The sequence below is a fragment of the Bidens hawaiensis genome, unplaced genomic scaffold, assembly GCF_021521415.1.
Source record: "Bidens hawaiensis isolate Kalapana, Puna unplaced genomic scaffold, B.hawaiensis_p1.1 tig00008501_1, whole genome shotgun sequence".
NCBI lineage: Eukaryota > Viridiplantae > Streptophyta > Magnoliopsida > Asterales > Asteraceae > Bidens > Bidens hawaiensis.
In genome coordinates this window covers 1,203,838-1,224,389 of record NW_027491604.1, presented here as the reverse complement: position 1 = coordinate 1,224,389, position 20,552 = coordinate 1,203,838, and positions in this window count along the sequence as shown.

Sequence of the window (20,552 nt, the reverse complement as noted above, 5' to 3'; positions counted from 1 at the left end):
ACATGCCAGCTTTCAAATTCAATGCTGAGACTATTGACACATCACTAGTTAGTATTTACTTTTCTTCATTGTACTTTATTCTTATGGAAGCATTATCTAGTTAGATTACTATCATTTATCATTTCTAATGAATGTTCAAGTCATTTTCAATTCCTAAAAACAAAATAAACTTTACTTGAAAAATTGCATGTGAGAATATTTTTGGATTTTTTTTAAATTTTCTGTTTTTTAAGGCTTTTGATTGTTCCCTATTTGTGTGAATCTCCCCCTAACTATATGTTATTATATTTCTCCCACCGAGGCCTTTGAGATTCTGCTTAAGGGAACCATCTAGTGTGTTTTTCTCCCCCTTGTTGTCCTTTTACACTTAAACAAGCTTATTAAAAATGTTATGCTTTCAAATATATTTCCTAGGTAACAAATACTCAATTTTATCGTTTTGAAAACTTAAATCAATGGAGATTTGCCCTGTTATGTGTCTGTAATAACCTATTTAATAATATTTTATTATGTGGTTGTTCCTACACGTATAGTGGGATCATCCGGACACTTGGACCCAATTCATAAATGCTTTGGGTTCCCTTGAGCATCAACATACATGAACTCCTACTAACTCATATCCTTTCCGTCATAAATAGAAATATTTGGTTTTACTGATTTTGTTTGTTAAGTTTTAAGTTTCTGAAGAAACACTAACCGGACCCCGGGCAGATTACTGGTAACCTGGGGGCTAGATAGATGTTTCCCACGAGGGGTTAGACCCTTGGAAGATGGTTCTTCTGATAACCTGCAAAACAGACACCGTGAGCTCGTCACTGAGAAGGGGGGGGGGGGGGTTCCTCCTTGTGACCACCCTCCGGCGTGAGAATCAGACTAGATTGCTCTTTAAATATAAAAGTATATTAAGAGATTGCTAGAGCAGGTATCAGGTATAATATGATGATAATGTGATAAGATATGATAAGATGAGATGGTCATACCATTTGTGGTATTTATAGCCGAAGGTAGGTTTCCAAAGAGGTATGGCCGGCTGCAACAGTGTTCCTGTTCCACCAACAGTAGCCTACGCACTTGCCCTGCTGGTAGTTGGTGGGTAGGTAGCGGCTGATAGCGACCAGGCCTGCTGTATACTATTCCTGTTCCACCAACTGACGGCTACGCACGTGGTATGGCAGTAGTTGGTGAGTAGGCAGCGGCTAATAGTGACATACAGTGCAGGAGCATGCTGCTCGCCATACTGTTGTCAATAAGCTGTCGTATCTTTAGTCAGATCTTTTTCCCATACCTCGTCAGGTACAGTACAGAAGATCTTCCTGTATCGTACGGACTGGCTTATTTGGGCGGGAGTATTCCCCCTCCCGCCCTTGTGCGGGATTGTTCCCGGCTTCGCTCATTCCTTCAGGTGACACTGAGTGATTGAGAGCTAAGTGCCTTGTGCGTGTAGCCTTGCTGCGCGGGTGGCCTTCCCCGATGGCTTGTATCCGAGGCTGCGGGAACAGGCGGAGTCCTTCACCATCGGGAGGCATTTCCTGCGGGACCAGCTTGCGTACTGCGCGTAAGGACGTTACGTCTCTGAGCATGGTTGGTCCTGCGGATCCAGTTGGTTTCTGCGCAGACGTCCCTCTTTTAGGTGAGTCTTGCGGGTCCAACTGGGCTTTGCTGGGACCTACCTCTTCAAGTCCCCCCAGTCCAATGTTCTTCTCATGAGTGTTTAATAAAGTGAGGTGAACTTTTGGACTTAAGCAGAGGGTTTCGAAAAGGGTTTTTCTAAGGTTTTCCATGGGGATTCTTCCCGCGGAAGTCCTTGTCACTTGCAGAAATGCCCGAGTTTCCTGCTTGGTCTTTGGGTATGATGCGGGTAGGCTGTAATCTCCTCGCACGTCAGGAGCGTTGAGTCCCACTTGTGTGGATTCTCCATGAGGTTTTGGTGGTTTTTAACATAGTGATCAATTATGTTAAGACCACCAATTCCATCATGGAGCTTCGAACAACGTAGTTCTCGACGTTCCCGCTATGCGGGGATGTTATTTCCGTTTCCGCAAGCATTGCCCAGAAGATCCTTCTTGGTTTCAATTCCCAGCGGAGCGCTAGGTATGTGAAGGGTTTTGCCTTAACACTGTACCTGCGCTCGTCTTACGGTTATTTTACTTCCAAGGTATTCCTGGCGTCAATTCCCTGCGGGTGCTAGGTTTGTGAAGGGTTTTGCCTTTACACTGTATCCGCACCCGTCTTATAGTTACTTGGTTGCCGAGGTACTTGGCTTCAATTCCCTGCGGGTGCTAGGTATGTGAAGGGTTTTGCCTTTACACTGTACCCGCATCCGTCTTACGGTTACTTGTTCGCCAAGGTAAGGGGGGTATTTTCCCGCCTAATTTATGGTCTTTTTGAATTTTGAATTTTGAAATTCGAAAGGTTGGTGAGGATAAGAACAGTCCAAACATCTGAAACGTCGTGCGACGGTTTCTTCTGACTGTGTCAGGACGTGCAGGAAGTTATGGTGACGTGACAGTACATGGTCGTTTCAGACGCTTTTTCAGGCGCGTGGGCGCGATTTTTCTGGCGCGTGGCCGCGAAATTTCTGGCACGCGTACTTTTTACAGCTGTTGCCAGCTAGCTTTTTGCCACGCGTCATAGTTTCATTGCACCTTCGATTTCTCTCTCCTTCGCATTAAATTCACCGCATTAATTGCGATCACTATATAAAGGGGAAGAGGGTCATTTGTAATTCACATCTTCACTTCTTCTCTTTCATCTCTAAGGCGATTTCTGGTGAATACTCTCTTATTCAGTTGAGCATTCCTCCGAAATCGTTTCTTCTTCCTTTGCAATATGTCTTCACATGATACTGAAGCTGTAGTCGATGATAAGAGTACTGCTGGCGAGTGCCAGTGTGCTCTGCCCGGCGATCAGTACCGGTATGTTGTTAGGAAGTTCATGCTCGATCCTCTCGAGCCTGAGTTTCATGAACCCCATCAGACCGTGTACGATCCCCCCAGTGGCAAGATCGGGGTATATGCATCATTCTTTGTCTATGGGAATCTTAGGTTCCCATTGACAAAGTTTGTTTACCGTGTCCTGGAGAGGCACGGTGTGCATTTGACCGAGTTGCACCCCATGGCGATCGCCAAGATTCGCCACTTCGAGTGGGTGTGCCGGATTTTGGGCATTGAGCCCTATGTGGACCGCCTGATGACCTTCTATACTTGGAGGTGCATCCAGGGGTGGTACACCCTGACAACCCGGATCAAGGGTTTGAAGATTTGCGCCACCGAGCGCAGTCTCCGATCGTGGAAGCGGGAGTTCTTCTACATTTCTGCCCGCGCCGTCCCCATTGCCATGAAGTTTAAAAATGGCCAAGCCATTCCGAGCCACCACGCCACCAACTACCAGGAGGCGGAATGGTTTGCGAAGATATCCCGGGTCCAATCTCCGGTTTACCGGTTTGCGGAGTCCGGGATGGTGATGCTGGGGATGAGCCGGGTATGGAAGGAGGCGTCTCAGGTTCCCATCCTTCTCGAATACGGTTTGAACTCTACTCCTTATGGTATGTCTTAGTCTTTCTTGCTGATATGAGTTTGTCTTCTAACTGTTTCTTCTTTCAGAGGGGAACAATTTGGAGTCGCTCCTGTACCCGCGGGAAGCTGACGGTCCCGTGCGGGTGGGTACTCGTGCTCTTGACGAGAACGAGTTGCCCATCCTGGAGCCACGAGATCCTGAGCCACCGGCGGCCAGGTAAGGCGTTATTCTCTCCTCCACCCCTCAGTGCTGTACCCGCTGCTGGAATTCCTTACATGCTATCTTCTTCTGAGGAATCCGCAGATGGTCCTCCGTTAGTGCGGAAGAAAAGGGCTGCCGGCGGGAAAGGGAAGGAGAAGGCGGCCTCCACAGCCGATCCAGTGCTCCTATCTGACACTGAGTCAGATAGCGAAGAGGTGGCGGGGAACCCCGGTGGTGGGAAGACCATTGTTCCGGAGGCTACGACTGTTACCTCCGGAGAACCAATGACGACGACGGTGACCGGCATCAAGAGACCGGCTCCATCGGGTTCGTCCCCGCCCGTCCGTAAGTTCAAGCTCAAGAAAACCCGTAAGTACAACTCTTGGCTTTTATCTTCGTAGTTTAATCTTCCAAGTCTTTTAACACTTTTCTTCTTTACGCAGGTGTGGATGTTGGCGCATTCCAGGGTGAGGGGCCGAGTACTGCCTCTCCGCCAATGACGGTAGGCTTGGTCAGCCTACCTGAGGCGTCGACCCAGGCGTCTGCGCCTGCTTCCGCTGGTTCAGTTGCTCATTCTGAGCCGACTGTTCCAGCCGAGATGACGTCACCGCCGGCTGTGAGTGCGATTTTTACAGCATCCTTCACAGAGCCGGCGGTTACTTTTGCCGCAGATTCTGTGGCAGCGACTGCGGCGGCTGCCACCATGCCCCCGCCACCGGCACCGACGGCCGGCCCATCAGGTACGCATGGGAGTACTCGCCAATCTTTGCCACCTTCCCATCTGCCTGACCTTTTGGATGGGTTTCCTTTGGGTTCAGGTGATGGGTTCGGCGGCTATCGGCCTGTTATAGACCCTACAGGTGCGTAGGGTTCCTTTGGCCATTTTTCACTTTTATTTTTTTTTTTATCATCTTTTCCTAACTGCTTTTTTGTTTTTTGCAGTGTCGGATTCCAATGAAGTGTATGTTCCGCGATGGAACATACGCCGAGGAACAACCCTTCGTACCCCTGTGGAGTGCGTGGAATGGGCTCGACACGCTGCTTCCCATGGTGCGTTGGGGGAAACCATGGCTAGCTACCAGGAGGGTAGGCTAACCAATGAGCTTCGGGTTCTCCAGGCCCGGATGCAGCCGCGCGTCGAGCTGCTTTGTCGTGAAAACGACAAGTTAAAAGCAGCTCGCGCCAAGGAAGTATCTCAAGCGCGTGCTCTTCGGGAGGAGAACCAAAAGTTGGCCGCAGCTGCTGCGGAGAAGGAGAAGGCCTTCAAGGCCCTCGAGGTTGAGGTTCAAGCGCGACTCGAGGCCCGCTCCAAGGCTGCCCAAGCTGTTAACGAACAGCTTCGGCTGGCTAAGGAGACTGCGAGGAACGCAACCGAGAGGGCCACCAAGGCTGAAGCCGTTGCTGAGCCTTTACGCGTGGAGAACGAGGAGCTCAAGGCCAAATTAGAGGCTCTCCAACGTGCTCATGATGCCTTGGCGATGGAAGATGCCAAGAAGCTCCAAGAAATCTTGGACCAGAGGGGCGTGCTTGACCATACCGAGCGGAAGCTTAAGGGCGTCGAAGAGGCTGCCGCAAAGGAAGTGCTACTTGCCAACCTTAACAAAAGCGAAGCCGAACGCGCCTGTACCCAAGCTCAAGCCGCCCTCAAAGAAGCTCTGGTTGCCAAGGAATGGCTTTTTCGAGAAGCGTTGTCTCAGGTATGTCTATCTTCATGTCTTCACGCTTTTCTTTGTAAATAGGGTGCTGACACTTGTATATTTTCTTATGTAGGTTGTGCATCGGGTCTTCTCAGAGACATCCTACGACGATGCTATGAGCGCAGCCCTCAACGCTTCTCACGAGGATGGGGAACGGGTCGGCTTCCTGCTTGGTCTAGGGTTTGTTGAGAAAGGCGTCCCGCCATCCAACTTCCCTTTGTACAATGTAGATACCGAAGCCATATATGACCAAGCAGTAAATCAATACGCCGCCTTCCCGCATCCAGTGGTGGAGAAGGTGAACCAAGTAGCTGCTGCTGATGATGGGTTACCTATCCTTAAGGCTTACCTTGAACAGCCACGCTCTTCTGATGGAGCGGGTCCAAGTGGAAGCGGCCCTGAAGCTTGATCCTGAAGATACCTTCCCATTGCTAGGATAGTCTTGTACAGATGTATTTATTTTCTTTTCGTTGGCGGGTAGTTACCTGGCCATTCTTGTAATAATTCGTTTGTGAAATATTAATCTTTTTGCGTATAAGATTGTTATTTCCTTCTTTGGGTTTCTTGCTTTATAAACATATGACTTGCATACTTAGTTTAAATTAGCAATTTTCCAAGTGTAGAATAAGTTAACCTGTTGAACGTGGTTGATAATGGGTTAAAGTTTTGCTTCCTCTTTCGTGATTGTGCGGGTAGAACCGACACTTGCACTTAGTAGGATGGCTAAACTTTAACCTTCATCTGACCTGCGTGTAGGTTTTCCTCATCTTTTGAAGATAAGTTAACCTTTGAACGTGGTTGATAATAGGTGTGAAGTTTTGCTTCCTCTTTCGTGATTGTGCGGGTAGTACCGTCACTTGCACTTAGTAGGATGGCAAAACTTTACCCTTATCTGACCTGCGTGTAGGTTTTCCTCATCTTTTGAGGATAAGTTAACCTTTGAACGTGGTTGATAATAGGTGTGAAGTTTTGCTTCCTCTTTCATGATTGTGCGGGTAGTACCGTCACTTGCACTTAGTAGGATGGCAAAACTTTACCCTTATCTGACCTGCGTGTAGGTTTTCCTCATCTTTTGAGGATAAGTTAACCTTTGAACGTGGTTGATAATAGGTGTGAAGTTTTGCTTCCTCTTTCGTGATTGTGCGGGTAGTACCGTCACTTGCACTTAGTAGGATGGCAAAACTTTACCCTTATCTGACCTGCGTGTAGGTTTTCCTCATCTTTTGAGGATAAGTTAACCTTTGAACGTGGTTGATAATAGGTGTGAAGTTTTGATTCCTCTTTCGTGATTGTGCAGGTAGTACCGTCACTTGCACTTAGTAGGATGGCAAAACTTTACCCTTATCTGACCTGCGTGTAGGTTTTCCTCATCCTTTTAAGAATTTTGTTTTGAACCGTTCGACGCAGTCAATAGGTTAGTGTTCAGTTTCCTTTCATGATTCATGCGGATAGACCAGCACTTTCATTTTTGGGTGCTGAACCTCTCTTTCAACTGACCTGCGTGAAGGTTTTGTCCTGTTATTGGGTTTGTGCGGGTAGGACCGCCTTCCCACGCAACGACTTTACGTAATTATGCGGTGAAAGCCGGCATATTAGTGTTCAGAAAAGTAAAATCATCAGCTTCGATGTTTTAAAGAGAATCATTTCCATTAGAAGTGGCTCTTGGCCTTTTCTTTACAAATTGGAATTGATTTACATGCAAATTGTGTAAATGAGCTCCCTTCCATGTTGGGATGGGAGTGCCATCGAGTCGATACGCACTTGGTTCGGGATCTCGTTCTTTACGCAGCATGTAGTCTCGACATTGAAGCTGGAACTTTTATTCGTGTTTTCCCCAGCTGAGGTTCTACACGCACCCGCCTGCTCAGCCTTTATTGCGCCACGAGGTGCGCGAGCGTCCCATCTCTGACAAATGCTTCGACCATGTCTTTTACGTCTATGCATTCTTCAGTGTTGTGGCCTTTTGTCTTGTGAAAGTCACAGTATTTGCTCCGATCAGCATCATGACGATGACGGATTATTGGAGGCTTTGGCCATGGGAGCTCTTCAGTAGCGAATATCTCAGTGACGCTCTTGGTGAGTGGCGTCCATCTGGAGTTCCGGTGCGGATGTACATTATCCCTTCCGCCCAATCGATGTTGCAAGCCGGATGAGGTGTCAAAGTTTACCCTTGACTGCCAAATGCCTAGCTTCCGCTTTTTATTTAATCGGGCGGTGAGGACGTTGTCTTCTCTCGTTTTCTGAGTGTAGAGGTTTGTGCTCTGGGGGAGATCTCTACCCAGTTGCTTCTCCGTTTCCGCATAGCGTTTTGCTGCTGTCATGATGGCATCCCATGTGGATGGCATGCCATCTTTACCCGTTAGGGTGCGGATGAGCTCTGGGTCATGCGCGCCCTGGATGAAGGCAGCGCGAACAAGATCTTCGCTGATATTGCCCAAACTTAGCTTCTTTGAGTTGAAGCGAGTGATGAAGTTTGGCAGAGATTCATCTTCTTCTCGTATGCATTTGAGGATTGTCCATTGCTCCTCGGTATACTTCCGTTGCTGGCTGAAGTGTTGGCTAAAATTCTGCTGGAAGTCTGCCCAGTCGTAGATGTGGTTGACCGGTAGACGATCAAACCAAGCTCTAGCAGCCCCAACAAGCGTCATTTGGAACATGTAGCACCAGGTGGGTTCCGTCCAATTGCTGACGGTTGCCCCCGCTATGAACCTGTTCAAATGATCGTCTGGATCAGATATACCGTCATATGTGCCTATGTTAGGCATTTGTTTGGCACTCTTTGGGGCGATTGCTTCCGCAATGTCCCTTGCAAACTTGGACGTTCCTGCATTTGCAATGTTTGGTCTGAACATTTTGGAGAAGTCTCGTGGACTTCCACCTGTGCTTTTTGGTTTGAAGGCTTGTCCAAAATGCCTTTTCGGTTGGGATTCCATTTCCTTACGCTTCCCTTTTGCCCTATGGCGAGGGGTTCGCGTCGGAGTCGGATTCCTCTGAGTCATCCAAGTAATCTTCGAATTCGTCAGCCTGTTGGACGGAACGCAAGCGTTCGTCCAACTCAGCCTGGAATTCCTTTTGTCGTGCCTCCGCCCATGCCTTAACTTCATCGAGAGTTTGGCGGTGGAGTCTTTGTTTCTCAAACTGGGTATCAGTGAATCCCAGCGAGCGATTGTTTACTGCACTTGCCCCAGCTTGGCGCCAATGAAGAAACACTAACCGGACCCCAGGCAGATTACTGGTAACCTGGGGGCTAGATAGATGTTTCCCACGAGGGGTTAGACCCTTGGAAGATGGTTCTTCTGATAACCTGCAAAACAGACACCGTGAGCTCGTCACTGAGAAGGGGGGGGGGGGGGTTCCTCCTTGTGACCACCCTCCGGCGTGAGAATCAGACTAGATTGCTCTTTAAATATAAAAGTATATTAAGAGATTGCTAGAGCAGGTATCAGGTATAATATGATGATAATGTGATAAGATATGATAAGATGAGATGGTCATACCATTTGTGGTATTTATAGCCGAAGGTAGGTTTCCAAAGAGGTATGGCCGGCTGCAACAGTGTTCCTGTTCCACCAACAGTAGCCTACGCACGTGCCCTGCTGGTAGTTGGTGGGTAGGTAGCGGCTGATAGCGACCAGGCCTGCTGTATACTATTCCTGTTCCACCAACTGACGGCTACGCACGTGGTATGGCAGTAGTTGGTGAGTAGGCAGCGGCTAATAGTGACATACAGTGCAGGAGCATGCTGCTCGCCATACTGTTGTCAATAAGCTGTCGTATCTTTAGTCAGATTTTTTTCCCATACCTCGTCAGGTACAGTACAGAAGATCTTCCTGTATCGTACGGACTGGCTTATTTGGGCGGGAGTATTCCCCCTCCCGCCCTTGTGCGGGATTGTTCCCGGCTTCGCTCATTCCTTCAGGTGACACTGAGTGATTGAGAGCTAAGTGCCTTGTGCGTGTAGCCTTGCTGCGCGGGTGGCCTTCCTCGATGGCTTGTATCCGAGGCTGCGGGAACAGGCGGAGTCCTTCACCATCGGGAGGCATTTCCTGCGGGACCAGCTTGCGTACTGCGCGTAAGGACGTTACGTCTCTGAGCATGGTTGGTCCTGCGGATCCAGTTGGTTTTTGCGCAGACGTCCCTCTTTTAGGTGAGTCTTGCGGGTCCAACTGGGCTTTGCTGGGACCTACCTCTTCAGTTTCCAAATCCCTTTTGGTTTCATGAAACGGGAAAGAACTGACTTTGGTGTCTAACATGTTGAATTAGAACTCTTACTCATTGCTTTGAAAGATTTATTTTCTTTTCACTAGTGACAAAATTGTTTGAGTGTAAACCTGCAATGTTAACCTTAGGTTCTTCTACCTTTTAGCTTTTTGAGAATGTTTTTGTTGATTAAAAACATTTGGTTTGTTCTTTGCTGCATTCCAATCACCATCGGATGGTTTAACCTTGGAATTCACATTCTTCATTATCTTAGGTGCAGTCACCTTCAACGACTTAGAATGATAATTATCATTTGGTGTAGCACTATGATCCTATTTATAGGAAGGTACCTAGGGATGATAGACACAAATTCTGGGTATATGACCTTTTGTGCCACAGTTGTAGCATGTTTGCTTCATATCATATGAAGCACATCCAGATTTATTTGACCATGAATATGAAAATTAATGTGAATGCTAAAACTATTTGAACAACTCTTGTTTGATGAGCTTTCTGATTTCCTAGTTTCCTGTGAATGGTTTTGTTAAAATATTTTATGACGATAATCACTTTTTAAATAAAACTTATCTTCCGTGAAATGTTTACGTGAAACACTTGATGTTTGAGCACAAACCATAGGTGGGATATATTTTTACATTTACCATTTGTGACATGTTCCACAACTATTTTTGAAACATTTTCTTTTTCATTTTTCATAGATTAAGAGAAATATCATAAATAATTGTTGTCTTAAAACAAAAACAAAAAAAAACTCATCACATTTATAGTTTTCACTATCGCAATCCACAATCTTTAATTCGTTTGTACATAAAGTAGAAGCATTAAAATTGTGCACACGTTTAGACACAAGATCAATTTCCTTAAGGGATTATGCTCCAACAGTTTCAAATTGAACCTGTTACCATAAACCATGTGCTCCTCTCTAGCCTCTTCATCTTTAGTGATTGGGAGGCTAGGGTAGTTGTCATTATATGGAAGAGGCACGTTATCAAATCCCAAACCATCACCGTTTTTGTTTATCCTTTGCAATGGTGTCTCTATCATAGTTTCAACAACCTTACTAGATACGTCAAATTTCTTAAAATTAAAATCACCATATTTAATCATATTAAGTTGATCTAATTCAGTTGTTAAATTAGCAATTCACTTCTTAGCATTTAGATACACACATCATTCTTCACTTAGCCTCTTCAATTTAGAGATGTCTTTCTTTTGATGTTCAATTTTTTCTTTAAAAGCCTTATATTCTTTAAACATAGTGTATATTTCATTTGTTTATATTTCAGTATTCTAACAGATTAATATTTTCTGTTCAATATGATGCAAGTTTATCAATACATGCACTGCGCCAAAAATGGGCTACGACCACATCTTTTTCAAAAACATCTTGCCACGCTTTTGTTTAAAAGTGTGGCCTGAAGGTCAAATTTGACATTTCGAAACCTTCTAGCCTACCTTTAGCCACACATTTCATGTGCTCATGTGGCCTTTGTACAGTATTTCGAAACATTGTTTTTGTGTATTGCTTTTTATTAATCTCAACTATCGTCTTTTGGCCGCTGCCATCCCAACTAACGAATTGACTGCTAACGGTCCCATCTTTTAACGTATATGTTTCCAACGGTCTGCTACTACGGAATCTTAGCATCGTTACTTGCAAGTCTCCGGAAAAACGCTATTGGCTGGAAAAGTGATTTTTTTTCCGGAAAACTCAACATTTTCATCCCAAACATCTTTGTAACATTGGAGTAAAACTTTAGGAATCTTTTTCTAGTAATAGCCTCAATTATCGAGGTCTCAAGAACCCTAGAACCATCGTCAGAATCGTTTGGTGGTGAATTATTTGGTGGTGAGGTGGTGTTCACGCTGAGTTTTCTAGCAAAAAATGCGACATTTCCGGCCAAAAGCGTTTTTCAGCAACCAGCAAGTAACGGCGTTAGGATTTTGTTAGTCGCCGACCGTTTGGGAACAAGTACGTTAGAATATAGAACTGTCAGTAGCCCATTCATTAGTTGAGACCGACATTGACCAATAGATTTTAATTGAGATTAATGAAAACCAATGCAACAATATATATATATATATATATATAGGGAGATGATCATAAGAGAACTCTATTTTATGGAGAGAACTAGAGAACTAATAATAAAATATTTTTAATTTAATTAAAAAAAATATTTTTAAAATTTTTTTTCTTTCATCCTTCTCATATATTGTTATTATTCAACACAAAAAATATAAAAATTAAAAAAAAATTAACATTGTAATGCATATATGCAATACATCGACTTTTATTTATAATGCATATGTGCAATAGTTTGCATTTTGATATTTGAAATAATGTTTAATAGCATATATATAGTTGTTTGTATTGTATATATTTGAAATAGTGTTATATTATACACAAAAATTAAAAAAAAATCGATATAGTGCATATGTGCATAAGTGTTGTTTTACATATATGCAATAACGTGTTTTGTATACAATTATTAGTGTCGAATTTGCATAAATTCAACATTATGTATTAGATAATGTATTTGTGTTGTATTATATGCAATAAAACACTATTATATATATAATACACATTAATGCACATACGCATTACATCGACGGTTTTTTTTTGTTTTTTAGGAAAAATATCATCTTATTAGAAGTAGGAAAGAAAAAAAAAATCACAAAATAATTTTTTAAAAATAGTTAAAAATAATTTTTAACTAGTACTCTAATTCTCTCTTTAAGAGGAGTTCTCTCTAGATCCCACCCCTATATATATTATTATTGTTTCTCTTGATCATAAGGTGTGTCTATAGCATAAATATAGGTGTTCCAAATTTTTATGAATAACTTTGGACGACTCTAATCTTTTAGTACTTCACACATATTAATAAGATATCTTTGACACAATTTTAATAGATGAACTCATCTGAAGGATTTCACGAAACTAAAGGTGTTCAATTGTCTAACTGGTGATTTCCTAATCATTTAGTGAATGATGTATATAAAAATATACATCTTTTTAGCATCAAATAATTTTTAAAAACTGCAACTTCTATCGTATAATATAGTTAAAATAACTACTTATGATGTTAAAATGTATTTTTAGGTGAATCCAAGCTTCAAATGAATAAACGAATGAAAAACCAAAGAAAAACCAAAGAAAACCCAAGAAAACAACAAAACATGGGGCTGTGCTTCTGAAAGCACGGGGATGTGCTTTTGAAAACACGGGGCCGTGCTTCTGAAAGCACGGGGCCGTGCTTACCTTTCAGCAACGACAAAAAGAATTAGCACATGTCACTAAAAAGCATGGGGCGTGCCTACGTAAGCACGAGGCCGTGCTTACCTTTCAGAAACGACAAAAAGAATTAGCACATGTCACTAAAAAGCACGGGGGCGTGCCTACGTAAGCACGGGGCCATGCTTCTCACTCCAGATTGCCTATAAATAGTGGCTCATGTTGCACTCATTTGGTGTGCCTTGAAAAGAGTTCTATCCAGTTTTCTCTTATAAAAACACACACTAACACTCATATTGAAGATCTAGTGAAGAGTTTGAAGACTTCGAGGTCATCACCATCAACCATATTACCTTCTAATCTATGCAACCCTTCACAAAGGTGGAAATTTGAAATTTCTACAAGCTTATTTTTAACAGGTTGCATTTTGACTAAGAGTGTTAACATACATATATATTGGCAATTTTTATGAGAAATGTTTCACCATCTTAAAATACTAATTCAAAGTTGGTGATTGTCAATTATATTGGCAATCGTTCATGATCGATTCATGTTCTTGAAAGATAGAAATACTTTGATACATTATCGAAACATGGATCCTTATATTGTACTTAGAAATGATGAGATATAAGTTATGATGTATTTTTCTAAGTCTTGGTAATCCGAAAATCGCTTTGCTTAGGATATCATGCTAGTTAAAGAAATCATATGTTAACGGAATGTGTAATTATAACCTACATAAATCAACCAAGGGGAGGTTGTGTGACTAAACTACAACCACCCGAAGTTGTTAGAATTAGTATTTGAGAAATCATAGTCAATCTAATCTTTCTACTTTACGAAACTACTTGTCAACTTGACATCATTGAGATAGCATGACATTAGGAAATGGTGGACTTTAAAATGCGCATGTTACCTCCTTAGTGCCAAAGATGCTCACTTAAGGCTTAAGGAGCTATCTATCATATATTGCTACGGCAAGTTTACCACATGTTTTAATATTAATTATCAATGCTAAAATGGAGTGGATTCTTGATCTTAGATGGTCACCTTCACGTAATTGAACTACTCGTTTAGAATCTCTCGTCTTGGTCACCTATATATTATATATAAGTATTTATATTTTATACAAAGTTCGAAAATTAACCCCAAAATGATTAAAACCTCTGATTAAAGTAAAACAACGATTTATCATTAGAAATATTTGTGTCCATGGATCGATACTTGGTTCTTACCAAAACTATTCTACATATACGATAGGTAAACTTGCCTATTTTGTGTGTGTTTAGTCTTTGTAGAAATCACTTTTATAAATTTAAAACAAGATCTTGTGCAAAAGCCAATCATTCCAACCTCTTATATTTTACAAGCCACTGGCACACCGCATCAAGTTTTTGGCGTCGTTGCCGGTGACACGGTACGTTTCTAAGAACGATCCAAGTTTTAATTTAATCATTGTTTATAATTGAAAAAAAAATTTAAGTTTCATTTTATTTTGTGTTTATTAATTACTAATTATCTAATTTTACGGCTAGGCTAATTTTAACCTTTATTAACCTTACCTTTACTTTAGCTTAATTAATTTAGACCGTAGTTTAGTTTAAAGTAGCTTAGCCTAACTCGTAGTTTAACTTCTACTAACTTTAGCTAACTTTTACTTTAGTTTTCATTTTGATTTAGTCCCATGTATGTCCTCTACTTTTTAGCCTGAGCTTGTTTCTCCAATTTCTGAACCGGAACGACTCTTTCGTCGACGAGCACGTAAACGGACTGCAGAAACCGCCGAAGCAATCAAAGATGAATCAGTAGACGCCACCACATCAAGAGAAAATCAAACCGAAAAAATGATGGCGGCCCAGAATACTGAGCCGAATATGAGCCAGTATGCCAAGCCAACTCTCGAAGGTTACGACAATGGAGTGGCTCCACACGAAATCACCGAAAATTTCGAAATCAAATCAAGCACCATTCATATGGTGGAAAATTCAGTTCAATTTTATGGTCTCCTAGACGAAGACCCTCTTTCTCATATATCTCAATTCCTACGAATCTGCGGAACCTTTAAAATCCAAAACTGTTCAGACGATCAAATCAAGCTTAAACTCTTTCCTTTCTCTCTAAAGGGCCAAGCCCTAGAATGGATAGAATCTATTTCCTCTGGTCCCATCACCACTTGGGACCAGATGGTTGAACAATTTCTCCTCAAATATTTTCCGCCTGATAAAACTACCAAATACCGAGCCAACATTACCGGATTCCAGACCGATGATAATGAATCGTTACACACAGCATGGGAAAGACACAAAAGTCTTCTACGAAAGCCCACATCCTGGACTGAGTGTATGGTTACAAGTACAAACTTTCTTTGACGCACAATCCAGTCAAAACAAACAGGCCATCGACCAAATCGCTGGTAGAGACCTTGGTTCCAAATCACCAAACAAAGCATTTGAAGTCCTGGAGAAGGTCGCAGAGAAGAGTTTCGCTTACAACCCACCAAGATCTACACCAACCCACAAAGGAATACACCACGTTGATTCCAATACTCTTGTCACAGCACAGCTTGAAGCCCTTTCTAAAAAATTCGAACAACTTCAAGCCGAACTATCAAAAACCAGACTCACCTGTGACACTTGTGGAGGAAATCATAAGACGAGTGACTGTAAACAAGTCATCATGGCCATGGAAGAAGTCGATTTCATCTCTCGACAGAACAACGCGTTCAGCAACAACTATATGGAGAAACCACCCGAATTTCAGCTGGAAAGACGGAGGTAACACTCAACCCTTACCCGGATTTGAGAAAAGACCTATGAATAAATCCTTCCAACCTAAGCCTCAATTCCAAGATCAAAGTTCTAGTAGCCATCAAAACCCAAGCTACTCAAAAATCGAAGAAATGCTAATCCAACTCATGACGAAAACAAATGAAGCAGAAAAGAAGGCCGACTCAAGAGCTGTTGATATCAGTGGAGTATTATTAAAACATGAAGCCGACCTCAAAAGTCAACAAGCATCACTACATAATCTAGAAACTCAAATCGGACAAATTGCCCGACAATTATCCGAAAGACCACCCGGCGCTCTTCCAAGCAACACAATCACCAACCCGAATGCGACAGCTAACGCTGTTACACTCCGAAGCGGTACAACCACTATTATCTCGCCGACTTCAGAACCAGTTACGGAAAAGGAGTCCCCTAACGAAACGCAGGAAAGACTGACCCCAACGGGCACCGTACAACCCAAGGAGCCAGTCCGAACTTATGTTCCACCTATTTCATACCCTAGAAGGCTGAAGCAGGAACGATTGGAAGCTCAATACTGGAAGTTTTTAGAACTCTAAAACAACTCCATATCAACATCCCTTTTGTCGAAGCCATCGCTCAAATGCCAAAATATGCCAAGTTTCTCAAAGAAGTGCTGACAAACAAAAGAAAGCTGGAGGAACTCTCAAATGTCACCCTAAGTGAAGAATGTTCAGCAGTCCTCCAAAGCAAGCTGCCAACAAAAATGACCGATCCAAGGAGTTTTACTATCCCTTGTCTCATAGGAAATCTGTTTGTTAGCAATGCCATGGCTGACCTAGGAGCTAGTATTAATTTAATGCATTATGCGGTTTTTGAAAAACTAGGGATAGGAGAACCAAAACCCACCCGCATGAGCATTCAATTAGCTGACCGATCTGTTAAATATCCTCTGGGCATTGTTGAAAACATGCTTGTCAAAATTGACAGATTTGTTTTCCTAGTAGATTTTGTGATCCTAGACATGGAGAAAGACAAAAGTGTACCTCTGATTTTAGGAAGACCCTTTTTAGCCACCGCAAAGGCTATTATTGATGTTTGCACCGGCAAACTAACTCTCAGGGTCAATGACGAGGCAATCACTTTTGACATAGGAAAATTTATGCAATATCCGCAACATCACGATGACACATTATACCGTGTTGACATCATAGATTCCATCGTAAGTTGCTATATACGAGATTCCTCCATTAATACACTACTAGAAACACAAGTCTTAGACAAAACACTCAACTTACTCATATTAGAAAACGAAAATATTAATGATGATTATCAGGAAGCATCAGAAGTAGTATATGAAATCACCAAATGCAATGAAAAATCAAAACCATCAATCGAAGAACCACCAGCCTTAGAGTTAAAAGAACAACCAAACCATCTCGAATACGCCTTTCTAGAAAAAGCCTCTCAACTCCCAGTAATTATTTCATGTCACCTTTCTAAAGAAGAGAAGGACGAACTTCTTAAAGTTCTTAAGAGTCATAAGAAGGCTATAGCATGGAAGATCATGGATATCAAGGGAATCAGTCCCTCATTTTGTACTCACAAAATTCTCATGGAGGAAGAATACAAACCCATGATCCAACATCAAAGACATCTCAATCCCAACATGCAAGATGTGGTGAAGAAGGAATTAATCAAACTACTTGATGTCGGATTAATCTACCCAATCTCAGATTCACCTTGGGTTTGTCGCGTTCAAGTAGTACCCAGGAAGGGGGGGGGGTGACGGTCGTAATGAACGAGAAGGACGAGCTGATACCAATGAGAACCATCACAGGCTGGCGAGTTTGCATTGACTACCGGAAGCTTAATGATGCCAAAAGAAAAGATCATTTTCCACTTCCTTTCATCGATCAAATGCTTGAGCGATTATCTGGAAAAATGTTCTACTGTTTTCTTGACGGATTTTCCGGATATTTCCAAATTCCCATTACTCCTGAAGATCGGGAGAAAACCACTTTTACATGTCCATACGGAACCTTCTCCTACCGAAGAATGCCATTTGGATTATGTAATGCTCCAGCAATCTTCCAACGTTGCATGGTGGCCATCTTTCACGAAATGATTGAACACTCTATGGAAGTATTCATGGACGACTTCTCAGTCTTTGGAGACTCATTCGATCATTGTTTATAAAACCTCGACAAAATGTTAACCAGGTGTAAGGAAGTAAATCTAGTGCTCAACTGGGAAAAATGCCACTTTATGGTCAAGGAAGGCATTGTTCTCGGTCACAAGATATCCCAAGACGGACTAGAAGTTGAGAAGGCCAAAATAGAAACTATCTCTAAACTTCCACAACCAACTTCAGTCAGAGCCATTATAAGTTTTCTAGGTCACGCAGGCTTCTACCGCCGCTTCATAAGACTTCTCCAAAATTTCTAGACCTATGACCAAACTTCTAGAGAAAGACGCACCATTCGTCTTCTATGAAGAATGTGTTGGATCATTCAACATATTAAAAGACAAACTTGTTAACGCACCAATCATGATTACACTCGATTGGACACTTCTATTCGAGATCATGTACGATGCAAGTGACTTTGCAGTTGGAGCCGTACTCGGACAATGCAAGGAAAAACACTTTCACCCAATCTATTATGCCAGTAAAACTCTTAACGATGCACAAGAAAATTACACCACAACAGAAAAAGAGTTACTATAGTAGTTTTTGCCTTTGAAAATTTTAGATCATACCTCGTTCTTTCCAAAACCAAGTCTACACCGATCATGCCGCAATACGTTAGCTCTTCAATAAGCAAGATGCCAAACCCAGACTTATCCGATGGATCCTACTACTCCAAGAATTCGACATAGAAGTCAAAGACAAAAAGAGAGCAGAGAATGTTTCCGCAGACCACCTCTCACGTTTATAATGCCCAGATTCAGAAGAACTTCACAAGAAAATTATCAAGGATAATTTCCCACATGAAATTCTCATGCGCATCCAAGCGGTCATAGAGGAGAAAGACGAAAGTCCTTGGTATGCCGACTACGCAAACTACCTAGCTTGTAGAATCCTAAGAAAAGGACTTACTCGTCAAAAGCGGAACAAATTCTTCTCCGACTTTAAGTTCTACTTTTGGGAAGACCCTTACTTGTTTAGGATAGGTGCCGATCAGGCAGTTCGTAGGTGTGTATCAGGTAAGGAAGCCTTAGATATTCTCAAACACTGCCATGAAAGACCTACTGGGGGACACCACAGTACAGCCACCACAGTCAGAAAAGTGTTTGATGCAGGATTTTTTTGGCCCACCACATATAAAGACACACATGCTTTGATCCAAGATGCGATGCTTTTCAAAGAGCCGGAAACATCTCAGCCAAAAATGAGATGGCTCAAAAAGGCATTCAATTTTGTGAGGTCTTTGATGTATGGGGAATAGATTTCATGGGCCCATTTCCTAACTCATTCGGAAATAAATACTCCTTGTAGCAGTCGACTACGTGTCTAAATGGGTAGAAGCACAAGCTCTTCCCACTAACGATGCTCGAGTAGTTGTACGATTTCTGAAAAAGTTATTATCACGATTCGGTACTCCAAAAGCCCTAATCAACGACAGAGGTACCCACTTCTGTAATACATTAATGGAAAAAGTCATAGCACGATATGGAGTTCACCACCGTTTGGCAACACCATATCACCCTCAGACCAATGGGCAAGTAGAAGTCTCGAATCAGGGAATTAAAAGGATCCTAGAAAGAACCATAGGAATGAATCGCAAAAATTGGGCAGAAAAATTAGATAACACTTTGTGGGCCCTTAGGACATCCTATAAACCCCCCCATAGGATCAACACCCTTCAAACTTGTTTATGGGAAAGCATGTCATCTACCCATAGAACTAAAGCACAAAGCTTACTGGGCTCTCAGAGCAGTGAACTTTGATCTAATGTCCGTTGGTAAAAACCGGAAAGATCAAATTCACGAACTTGAAGAACTAAGAGCACTGGCATATGAAAATTCCCGGTCTTATAAAGAAAAGACTAAACGTTTACACGACGTCCATTTAAAAGGAAACACGAAATTTCAAGTTGGCAACCGTGTACTGTTATAACACACGTGTACGTCTTTTCCCAGAAAATTTGAAATCTCGTTGGACATGTCCACACATAGTTGAATAAGTTTTTCACTATGGGACAGTTGAGATTTCAAATTCTGACGGACACAAGTTCAAAGTTAATGGATATCGATTAAAACAATACATCAATGGACCGTTCGCGACCGTCTCAGAGGTACTAATCCTCCACCACAACCGATGAACATATTGGAAGTAGGGTCTGGCCAAGACCCTGATTAAACTAGGCATTGTAAAAAGAAATAAAAATAAAAATAAAAATAAATAAATAATAATAATAAGTTTCAGTATTATTATGATGTTTTTGGTTGTATGCAGTTTTTATGATTTAGGTACACTACTGGAAAACGGGCGAAAAATAGGGGACGCTCTTTCGAAATTGCGTTGTCCGTAGGGAAGTTTCTTTCCATTTTACCCACCATACTTCATATGAATCTTATTATGAATCTTTTTATGAATCTTTTCACATTGAGGATAATATGAGATTCAAGTGTGGGGAGGGGAATTACTTGACCAATTACTTGTTCAACTAATTATAAGATTCTCTAATAAACAAATTTTTTTGTAGCAAACAAAACTATTTTTTATAAAACAAAACCAAAAGAATATCCAAGAATTTTTTTTGCAAATCAACAACTAAAAAAAATCTACTATAAACTAAAAGTGAAAAAGTAAAAAAGAAGTTTTGTAATACTGAGAAGAAATTTATGCAAAATATGGCATTTATACCAAATTCCTCCATTACTGTGAGATAAACCTCATGCCATATAAGTATTTTTTCGGAAGCTTTGAGT